This window comes from Mirounga leonina, unplaced genomic scaffold, assembly GCF_011800145.1.
Source record: "Mirounga leonina isolate KUSES-001 unplaced genomic scaffold, KU_Mleo_1.0 Mir_127, whole genome shotgun sequence".
Classification (NCBI taxonomy): domain Eukaryota; kingdom Metazoa; phylum Chordata; class Mammalia; order Carnivora; family Phocidae; genus Mirounga; species Mirounga leonina.
In genome coordinates, this window is record NW_023270316.1 from 30,933,487 (window position 1) to 30,945,875 (window position 12,389).

At 36.3% G+C, this 12,389-nt stretch overlaps 1 non-coding gene across 1 annotated transcript; it reads left to right on the forward strand.

The window, feature by feature from the left end:
* Window positions 1-11,804: 11,804 nt before the first annotated feature.
* LOC118009764 lies at window positions 11,805-11,911 on the forward strand. Its single transcript, XR_004679031.1, has one exon. It is a non-coding gene; the product is annotated as a U6 spliceosomal RNA (small nuclear RNA).
* Window positions 11,912-12,389: the final 478 nt, after the last annotated feature.

The window sequence follows — 12,389 nt, forward strand, 5'->3', positions numbered from 1 at the left end:
CTAATGTCTTGTTTCCAGGTTAATATTTATAAATTTCAATTAATAACTTGGTCCAAAACCTCTCTTCTGGCTTCATAGCACTAACTGAAGTAAAGGAAGAACATCAGTTAATGTACAAGAACTTTTCAAGGATATCTCCAGTCTACCATCATAGTACCATCTGGGGTGAAGGAGTGAACTCTTGCTGAATACTGACTATTGCCATATGTGCATGAGCATTTATATCTCTACATGTGTAGACAGGTGGCCTGGTGTGTGTGTGTGTGTGTGTGTGTATGTGTGTGTAGGACAGAGTGAATAGAAGCAATCAGTGGCCTGTGCCTAGGTCAGATGGTTCTAGTAAAACTAGTTATAGTAGCAGGACTAGGAAAGGAGTGGAAAGAACTACTGTGAGCTAGTTGTGGTTATTATTAGAGTCCATGGGCATGGACCATAGAGGCTAGCTAACTATTGGAAAGATAGTTTGAGTATAAAATGCAAAAGGAAAAGTCTTGCATAGGTAGTTGTAGTTGTTTGTTCATGGTGCTAAAATAATGCTATCCAGAGAACAGCACTGGGGAGTAAAGAATCCCTATCCTGCTGTGTTTGAATTTAGACAAATAAAAGAAGAAGCAGGGGCGCCTGGGTGGCTCAGTCGTTAAGCGTCTGCTCAGGTCATGATCCCAGAGTCCTGGGATCGAGCCCCGCATCGGGCTCCCTGCTCGGCAGGAAGCCTGCTTCTCCCTCTCCCACTCCCCCTGCTTGTGTTCCCTCTCTCACTGTGTCTCTCTCTATCAAATAAATAAAATCTTTTAAAAAAAAAAAAAGAAAAAAAAAGAAGGAGCAGCCTACTTTCTCTTTAATGGAGCTTCTATGGCTTCCCTCTTCTTAGGAAAAGCCACCTTTGATGAAATGTTATTGTTTCACTGTCTACAAAGTGATTGGCATCTCCAATACCTACAGTAACTCCAGCAGGTTTCAGTTGTCATAGGCCTATAGTTTCAGAAAGCCTCCACCAGTTAGAGAATTTGCACTGTTTCCATGCATAAAATTTGTGAACCAACTTCTGCATCTGCACAAAACAGTAGGAATCACATTTCCTTAAAAAAGAGCTTTATTGATAACACATTGTTATGGGCTGAATTGCATCCCCTAAAAAAGATATATTGAAATCCTAACCCCCAGTACCTCAGAATATAACCTTATTTAAAAATAGAGTCACTACAGACAGAGATAATTAAGTTAAAATGAGGTCATCAAGTTAAAATGGAGTCTAATCCAATATGACTGATGTCATTATAAAAAAGGGGAATTCAAACACGGAGACGAACATGCCTAAGGAAAGACAATATTGAAGAGACAGAAGAAGAGACTATGTGAAGTATAGAAGGAGACAGGAATGATGCATCTATATGCCAAAGATTGCCAGTGATCCTCCAGAAGCTGGGAGAGAAGCACGGAACAAACTTCCCCTTACAGTTCTCAGAAGGAAGCAACTCTATCAATTTTGATCCTCTAGCATCCAGAACTGAGATCATAAATTTCTGTAATTTTAAGCCACCCAGTTCTTGTTACTTTATTATGCAGGCAAAGGAAACAAATATACACATTAATATATTCTTTTACTTTATTTTTTAAAAGATTTTATTTTTAAGTAATCTCTACATGCAATGTGGGGCTTGAACTCACAACCCTGAGATCGAGTCATATGCTCTAATGACTGAGCCTGCCAGGTGTCCCTAATATATCATTTTAATTACTAGTTTCTAATATACAAGAGAAAAGAACTAGACTTGTAGTAAATATTCCAAATCCTATTTTTATTTCAAACAGAAGCAACTGATTTTAGTCTCTCAGAGAAAATATCTTTATGTTTGAGTAAATACCTTTAAGCTTCTACAATTAATATTCTTAATATGACTCATCACCAAGATCTTCTAGAAGTTACAATCTCTCTCCAACTTCCATCTCAGCTTGCACCATCATACATTAACTCCTTAATTGGGTTCGTAGCCTATATGGATGAATAATCTTGCTTGTAACAGATCCCAATGCAGCAAGCATATCAATAGCCAATTCAGAAACTGTGAGTTTGATATCCTTCTTATTTTTTTAATTTTCTGTGGAGATGAAGGACAAACACAAGTAAATCTTGCCTCATTTTAATCTGTGACTTCTCCTTTTCACCATTAGGTATTTCCAGTTAGACTCTGATGGAAAGTCACTAATTATGACTTCTATCAAAACTGGAAGCAGTTTTGCCAACTAGTAACCAAATGGAATTCCTACTGAAAGAAATGTTTTTGTTTGTTGCTTAAACATGTAGTCTATGTTGAGCAAAATGTGAAATTTCTGCTCTTACAGAGTTTACTCATTCTTTTCCCTTGAGAGTAATAAGGGTATTACCAAAAGTATTGTCTGAATGTTTCAGATCAGAAGATAAGAAAGCAAATTCTCCTTTCTGAATGGCTTAATTTTGATTGTAAGTCTTACTATTGTTTCTCTTTTCCAGGACTAGGAAGAGGAAGAAATTTATTTCCGTCTTAATTCAATCACAAGAGCATCTTTGTTGAACCAACCAGAGCCAGTTACTGTTGTGTGGGTAGTATGTGTGGCAGTTGAGTGAAACTGAAGACATTTGACACATTGTGAAGAAGTTTATTCAGTCTCTTGCCAACCACTAAGAGTAACTAATTGCCAGGGAGAGTTTTTTCCACAAATCTGAGATCTCAGAGCACTCTCTTTGCAAGAAATCTTGGCTTCAGTGAGAGTACATCTGAGCCCAGATTTTTTCATTTTCTATGGATGTTGTCTCCATGTCTCTACCTTTCATGCATATTTGATCACTCTTTCCATCTGGTAAAAAAGGAATTTCTTTTTTCTTTAGAAATAAAATTTCTATTTCTTTCTGGCAAACACTGCCAAAATTTTTTTTTTTTTAATTTGAGTATAGTTGACACATAAGGTTACCTTACTTTCAGGTGTAAAACTTAGTGATTTGACAAGTTTATCATTATGCTATGTTCACCACAAATATAGCTACCATCTGTCCCATTACATCATTATTATAATACCATTGACTGTATTTCGTATGCTCTGCTATTATTTTACTTTATATATTTTAATTTAATTATATATAGTGTTATATTAGTTTCAGGTGTAAAATATAGTGATTCAACAATTCTATACATTACTCAGTGTTCATCATGATAAGTGTACTCTTAATCCCCATCATCTATTTCATCCATCCCCCCACCCACCTCCCATCTGGTAACTATCAGTTTGTTCTCTGTAGTTAAGAGTGTTTTGTTTTGTTTTTTGTTGTTGTTGTTTTTTCTGGTTTGTCTCTTTTTCCCTTTGTTCCTTTGTGGGGTTTTTTTTTCTTAAATTCCACATATGAGTGAAATCATAGGGTATTTGTCTTTCTCTGACTGACTTATTTCACTTAGCATTATGCCCTCTAGATCCACCCATGTTGTTGCAGATGGCAAGATGTAATTCTTTTTATGGCTGAATAATATTCCATTATATATATATATATATATATATATATATATATAGCTTCCTTACTCACTCATCTATTGATGGACACTTGGGCTGCTTCCATATCTTGGCTATAAACATAGAGGTGAATATATCTTTCCAATTACTGTTTTCATATTCTTTGGATAAATACCCAATAGAAGAATTATGAGTAATTCATATGGTATTTGGTATGAGTATTCATATGGTATTATGAGTAATTCATATGGTAATTCTATTTTTATGTACTGAGGAACCTGAACACTGTCTTCCACAGTGGCTGCACCAGTTTGCATTCCCACCAACAGGGCACAAAATTTCCATTTTCTCCACTTCCTCACCAACACTTGTTTCTTTTGTTTTTCATTTTAGCCATTCTGACAGGTGTGAGATGATATCTCATTGTGGTTTTGATTTGCATTTCCCTGATGATGAGTGATGTTGGACTTTTTTTCATGTGTCTCTTGGCCATCTGGATGTCTTCTGTGGAGAAATATCTATTCATGTCTTCTGCCCATTTTTAACTGGATCATTTATTTTTAGGTGTTCTGTTGTATTTTGGATACTAACCCTTTATTAAACACGTTATTTGCAAATATCTTCTTCTATTCAATAAGTTGTCTTTTAGTTTTGTTGATTGTTTTCCTTTGCTGTGCAAAAGCTTTTTATTTTGATGTAGTCCCAATAGTTAATTTTTGCTTTTGTTTCCCTTGTCTTAGGAGACAAATCTAGAAAGAGATTGCTACAGCTGATGTCAAAGAAGTTACTGCCTATGTTCTCTTCTAGGATTTTTATGGTTTCAGGTCTCACATTTAGATCTTTCTTCCATTTTGAATTTATTTTTATGTATGGAGTTACAAAGTAGTCCAATTTCATTCTTTTGCATGTAGCTGTTCATTTTTCCCAGCACCTTTTATTGAAAAGACTATTTTCGTCCATTTTGAGTTTATCTTTGTGTATGGTGTTAGAGAATGGTCGAGTTTCATTCTTCTGCATGTGGCTGTGCAGTTTTCCCAGCACCATTTACTGAAGAGACTGTCTTTTTTCCTGCTTTGTCAAAGATTATTTGACCATAGAGTTGATGGTCCATATATGGGTTCTCTATTCTGTTTCATTGGTCTATATGTCTGTTTTTGTGCCAGTACCATGCTGTCTTAGTGATCACTGCTTTGTAATATACCTTGAAATCGGCAACGTGATGTCCCCAGCTTTGTTTTTCTTTCTCAACATGTCCTTGGCGATTCGGGGTCTTTTCTGATTCCATACAAATTTTAGGATTGTTTGTTCCACACTTTGAAAAATGTCATTGGACATTGAGGTCTTCAACATGAACGGCCTAAATGCTCCCATAAAATGGCACAGGGTTGCAGATTGGATAAAAAGACAGGACCCATCCATATGCTGTCTACAAGAGACTCATTTTGAACCTAAAGATCCATCCAGACTGAAAGTGAAGGGATGGAGATCCATCTTCCATGCCAACATACCTCAAAAGAAAGCTGGGGTAGCAAGTCTTACATCAGACAAATTAGATTTTAAACTAAAGTCTGTAGTTAGAGACACAGAAGGACACTATATCATTCTTAAAGGGTCTATCCAACAAGAAGATCTAACAATTGTAAATATCTATGCCCCCAACATGGGAGCAGCCATCTACATAAGCCAACTGTTAACCAAAATAAACAGTCATATTGATAACAATAGGTTATTTGTAGGAGACCTCAATACTCCACTCTCAGCAATGGATAGATCATCTAAGCAGAAAATCAACAAGGAAACAAGAGCTTTGAATGATACACTGGACCAGATGGACCTCATAGATATATACAGAACATCCCACCCTAAAACAACAGAATACTCATTCTTCTCAAGCGCACATGGAACTTTCTCCAGAATAGACCACATACTAGGTCACAAATCAGGTCTCAACCGATACCAAAAGATTGAGATTATTCCCTGCATATTCTCAGACCACAATGCTTTAAAACTAGAACTCAATCACAAGAAAAAATTTGGCAGAAATTCAAACACTTGGAAGCTAAAGACCAATCTGCTCAAGAATGTTTGGGTCAACCAGGAAATCCAAGAAGAACTTAAACAATTCATGGAAATCAATGAGAATGAAAACACATCAGTCCAAAACCTACGGGATACTGAAAAAGGGGGTTCTAAGGGGGAAATACATAGCCATCCAAGCCTCACTCAAAAAAATAGAAAAATCCTAAATTCACCAACTAACTCTACACCTTAAAGAACTAGAGAAAAAGCAACAAACGATGCCTAAGCCACGTATTAGAATAGAAATAATTAAGATTAGAGCAGAGACCAATGAATTAGAAACCAGAAACACAGATCAGATCAACGAAACTAGAGCATTTTGATTACTACAGCCTTGTATTATACCTTGAAATCTGGAACTGTGATACTTCTAGCTTTGTTCTTTCTCAGAATTACTTTGGCTATTCAGGGTCTTCTGTGGTTCCATAAAAATTTTAGGATTATTTGTTCTAGTTCAGCAAAAACTGTTGGTATTTTGATAAGGATTGGATTAAATCTGTAGATTGTTTTGAGGAATGTGGACATTTTGACAATATTTGTTCTTCCAATTCATGAGCATGGAATACCTTTACATTTGTTTGTGTCATGTTCAGTTTCTTTCATCAGTGTTTTATAATTTTCAGAGTACAAATATTTCACCTCCTTAGTTAAGTTTATTCCTAGGCATTTTATTATTTTTGGTGCAATTGTAAATAGTACTATTTTTTTATTTCTCTCTCTGTGACTTTGTTGTTAGTATACAGAAACACTATCAATTTCTGGGAAATAATTTTTTATCCTGCCACTTTACTGAATTCATTTATTACTTCTAATAGTTTTTTGATGGAGTCTTTAGGATTTTCTATGTATAGTATTGTGTCATCTGCAAATAGTGACAATTTAGCTTCTTCTTTACCAATGTGGATGCCTCTTACTTCTTTTTCTTGTCTGATTGCTGTGCCTAGGACCTATAGTACTATGTTGAATAAAAGTGGTGAGAGTAGACATCCTTGTCTTGTTCCTGATCTTAGAGGGAAATCTCTCAGTTTTTCACAATTAAGGATGATGCTAGCTATGGGTTTTTCATGTATGGCCTTTGTGATGTTGAGGTATGTCCCATCTAACCCCATTTTGTTGAGAATTTTTATCATGAATGGATACTGAGTTTTGGTTTTTTTTTTTTTAAAGATTTTATTTATTTATTTGAGACAGAGAGAATGAGAGAGACAGAGAGCACATGAGAGGGGGGAGGGTCAGAGGGAGACGCAGACTCCCCACCAAGCAGGGAGCCCGATGCGGGACTCGATCCCGGGACTCCAGGATCATGACCTGAGCTGAAGGCAGTCGCCCAACCAACTGAGCCACCCAGGCGCCCTGGATACTGAGTTTTTTAAAATGTTTTTTCTACCTCTACTGAGATGATTATATGACTTATATCCTGTGATTTGTTGATGTGGTATATGATGACTGAACCACTCCTGAATCTCTGGAATAAATCCCACCTGATTGTGGAGAATGATATTTTTAAAGTATTGTTGTATGTAGTTTGCTAATATTTTGTTGAGGACTTTTGCATCTATGTTCATCAGGGATATTGGCCTGTAGTTTTCCTTTTTTGTGGTATCTTTTCTGGTTTTGATAATGCTGGCCTTACAGAATGTATTTGAAAGCTTTCCTTCCTCTTCTATTTTTTGGAATAGTTTGTAGAGAATAGGTATTAATTCTTCTTTAAATGTCTGGTAGAATTCACTTGTGAATCCATCTGATCCTGGACTTTTATTTTTGGTAGTTTTTTAATTTTTGAATTAATTTTGTTACTTGTAATCGATCTGCTCAGATTTTCTATTTCTTCCTGCTTCCATTTTGGAAAATTGTGTTTCTAATACTTTACCCATTTCTTCTAGGTTGTACAGTGTGTTGGCATATAATCAAAATTCTTTACTTCACATCATTTTCTAGACACACTAACTTGGCTCTAGCCTAAGTGAAGTTCTCCAGAGAGAAAAACATGAATGATCAAATAATGAAAAGGAGGTAGTCTACATTTAAACATGTTTTAGATCAAATCTATAGGCTAAGAAAAATGAATAATAGTTCATTTGTAAGTTGAATTACTACATTTGCAAGATTTTTTACATCCCAAAGTTGTTGTTCTTGATCTGACAAAAGTATGGAAATAAAGGAAAACATAATACACAAATTTCTGTTCTTTTTCAGAAAACAAGTTGTTTCTCCAATATTTCTAAAGTTTTCTAATCCACAAGGCACAACCATAAGCAAATGCAAATCAATGTATCTGAGAGCAAGAGGAATTTATACAAATTAAGAAGTAGTAAGAAGAGGCAACAGCCAAAGTATGGTCGCAGATACCAACATAGGAATGAAGTGACTGCACATTTCAATCAATCCACTAAAATTAATGAGGCAATGCTATACACATTTGCAACATAAGAGATACAAAAGATGTGGTCATTATCCTGAAGGCTCCCATATCAACTTGATATTGAAGTACTGACCTCTCTCTCCTAGGTTAGTCAAGTTTTTAGGACCATCAGACATCTGGAAGAGGAAAGGTTCTATTGTTCTTCAAAGGAAGAGAAACACTGTGGTGGGAGGGGGTAAGTCTCTAAGATTTTACCAACACGAGTAGTAGTATAAAAATTAATACCCTGAGGTGGCCTGTAGTTCCTAAGTACATTTCCAAGTACCTACATTCTCATGAGAAAGAACATACTATAAAAGCCAGTAGCCAACTGTGCTGAATAATAGAGAAATAAGCAAAAGACACCTGAGAAATATTGCTAAAAGCTTTTAATCCCTGGTCAGTTTGGAGATTTAAGAAGAAAGACATAGATGACAGATGAATCTTAAGACTCAAATGGTCATGTATGGTGATTAACATAACATAATAATTAAAAAAAAAGAGAGAAACAAAAAAGAATCAAATGATCTCTGCTATTCAACATAGTCCTAGGAGTACTAGCCACAGCAATCACACAACAAAAAGAACTAAAAGGCATCCAAATCAGCAAAGAAAAAGTCAAACTCTCACTCTTTGCAGATGATATGATACTTTATGTAGAAAACCCAAAGACTCCACCCCAAAACTGCTAGAACTCATAGAGGAATTCAGTAAAGTGGCAGGATATGAAATCAATGCACAGAAATAAGTGGCATTCCTATACATCAACAACAAGACAGAAGAAAGAAATTAAGGAGTCGATGCCATTTACAATTGCACCCAAAACCGTAAGATACCTAGGAATAAATCTAACCAAAGAGGCAAAGAATCTGTACTCAGAAAACTATAGAATACTCATGAAAGAAATTGAGGATGACACAAAGAAATGGGAAAACGTTCCATGCTCACGGATTGGAAGAACAAATATTGTGAAAATGTCAATGCTACCCAGAGCAATCTACACATTTAATGCAATCCCTAACAAAATACCATCAGCTTTTTTCAAAGAAATGGAGCAAATAATCCTAAAACTTGTATGGAACCAGAAAAGACCCCCAATAGCCAGAGGAATGTTAAAAAAGAAAAGCAAAGCTGGGGGCATCACAATTCCGGACTTCAAGCTCTATTACAAAGCTGTCATCATCAAGACAGTATGGTACTGGCATAAAAACAGACACATAGATCAATGGAACAGAATAGAGAGCCCAGAAATGGACCCTTAACTCTATGATCAACTAATCTTTGACAAAGCAGGAAAGAATGTCCAATGGTGTTGGGAAATTGGACAGCCACATGCAGAAGAATGAAACTGGACCATTTCCTTACACCACACACAAAAATAGACTCCAAATGGTTGAAAGACCTAAATGTGAGACAGGAGTCCATCAAAATCCTAAAGGAGAACACAGGCAGCAACCTCTTCGACCTCAGCCGCAGCAACTTCTTCTTAGAAACATCGCCAAAGGCAAGGGAAGCAAGGGCAAAAATGAACTATTGGGACTTCATCAAGATAAAAAGCTTTTGCACAGCAAAGGAAACAGTCAACAAAACCAAAAGACAACTGACAGAATGGGAGAAGATATTTGCAAATGACATATCAGATAAAGGGCTAGTATCCAAAATCTATGAAGAACTTATCAAACTCAACACCCAAAAACAAATAATCCAATCAAGAAATGGGCAGAAGACATGAACAGACAATTTTCCAAAGAAGACAACCAAATGGCCAACAGACACATGAAAAAGTGCTCAACATCATTCAACATCAGGGAAATCCAAATCAAAACCTCAATGAGATACCACCTCCCACCAGTCAGAATGGCTAAAATTAACAAGTCAGGAAACGACACATGTTGGTGAGGATGTGCAGAAAGGGGAACCCTCTTACACTGTTGTTGGGAATGCAAGCTGGTGCAGCCACTCTGGAAAACAGTATGGAGGTTCCTCAAAAAGTTGAAAATAGAGTTACCCTACGACCCACAATTGCACTACTGGGTATTTATCCCAAAGATACAAATGTACTGATCCGAAGGGGTATGAGCACCCCAATGTTTATAGCAGCAATGTCCACAAAAGCCAAACTATGGAAAGAGCCAAGATGTCCATCAACAGACGAATGGATAAAGAAGATGTGGTGTGTGTATATATATATATATATATATATATATATACATATACACACAATGGAATATTATGCAACCATAAAAAAACCCCGAAATCTTGCCATTTGCAACAACATGGATGGAACTAGAGGGTATTATGCTAAGCGAAATAAATCAATCAGAGAAAGACAAGTATCATATGATCTCACTGATATGAGGAATTCTTAATCTCAGGAAACAAACTGAGGATTGCTGGAGTGGTGGGGGTGGGAGGGATGGGGTGGCTGGGTGATGGACACTGGGGAGGGTATGTGCTATGGTGAGCGCTGGGAATTGTGAAAGACTGATGAATCACAGACCTGTACCTCTGAAACAAATAATACATTATATGTTAAAAAAAGAGAGAAAGAGAGAAGATAGTAGGAAGGGAAAAATCAAGGGGGGGAAATAGGAAGGGGAGACAAACCATGAGAGACTATGGACTCTGAGAAACAAACTGAGGGTTTTAGAGGGGAAGGGGGTGGAGGGATGGGTTAGCCTGGTGATTGGTATTAAGGAGGGCATGTATTGAATGGAGCACTGGTGTTATACGCAAACAATGAATCATGGAACACTACATCAAAAACTAATGATGTAATGTATATTGACTAACATAACATAATAAAATAAAATAAAATAAAAAAGAATCAAATGGTCTTACTTCTCCAAAGAAGACATACAAAAGGTTAAGAGACACATTAAAAAAATGTTCAACATCACTAGCCATCAGGGAAATATAAATCAAAACCACAATGAGATACCAGCTTATACCAGTTACAATGCCAAAAATTAACAAGACAGGAAACAAGTATTGGCAAGGATGTGGAGAAAGGGGAACCCTCTTATACTGTTGATGGGAATACAAGCTGGTGCAGCCACTCTGGAAAACAGTATGGAGGTTCCTCAAGACATTAAAAAATAGAGCTACCCTACGACCCAGCAATTGTACTACTAGGTATTTACCCCAAAGATACAGATGCAGTGAAAAGGAGGGGCACATGCACCCCAATGTTCATAGCAGCAATGTCCATAATAGCCAAACTGTGGAAGGAGCCGAGATGTCCTTCAACAGATGAATGGATAAAGAAGATGTGGTCCATATATACAATGGAATATTACTCAGCCATCAGAAAGGATGAATACTTACCATTTGCATCAACATGGATGGAACTGGAGGGGATTATGCTAAGTGAAATAAGTCAAGCAGAGAAAGACAATTATCATATGGTTTCACTCATGTGCAACATAAGGAATAGCGTGGAGGACCACAGGGAAGGGAGGGGAAACTGAATGGGAAGAAATCAGACAGGGAGACAAACCATGAGAGACTCTGGACTCTGGGAACCAAACTGAGGGTTACAGAAGAAAGGGGGTGGGGGGATGGGTAACCAGGTGATGGGTATTAAGGAGGGCATGTATGGTGATGAGCACTGGGTCTTATACACAACTAATGAATCATTGAACACTACATTAAAAATTAATGATGTACTATATGCTGGCTAATTGAACATAATAATAAATTTTAAAAGATTTAAAAAAAAGAATCAAATGGTCTTATATTCCAATCCTAGCTCCATCATTTATAAACTATATGACCTCAGGAAAAGTGTCCCTATCTTCTGTTTGCACCTCAGTTCTGTCACCTATAATAATTGGAAAATATTGTGCTCATTTCAGCAGCAGGTGTACTAAAATTGGAACAACCCAGAAAAGACTAGCAAGGTCCCTGCATAAGGATGACACATAAATTGATGAAGCATTCCATATTTTTTAAAAAGTGGAAAATATCACTATCTACTTCATAAGGTATGATGTTTAAATGAGATAACATCTCTTTTAACAATACTTAATTTAGAATTTGGCTCACAGTAAGCATTAGATAAATGTTAGCTTTTATGTACTAGCAAAACACTAACAAATATATATGATATATATTATTGTGCACATGATAATATATGTAACATGCATATAGAACATATGATTTACATATATGTGTATATATAATTCACTTCTATAATTGAATAGGTACCATTCAGTTAATTTACAAAAGACAGATTGCCTAGACAAGATGACTCTTTAATCCAAGCAAGCAAATCCCTATTGAGAAGAGTCAATCCATAGGGAATATAGTCAATAATAGTATAACTTTGTAAGTAGACACATGTTAACTACACTTTTTGTGGTGAGCATTTTGTAATGTATATAAACGTTGAATCACTATGTGATTCACCTGAAACTAATATATACCT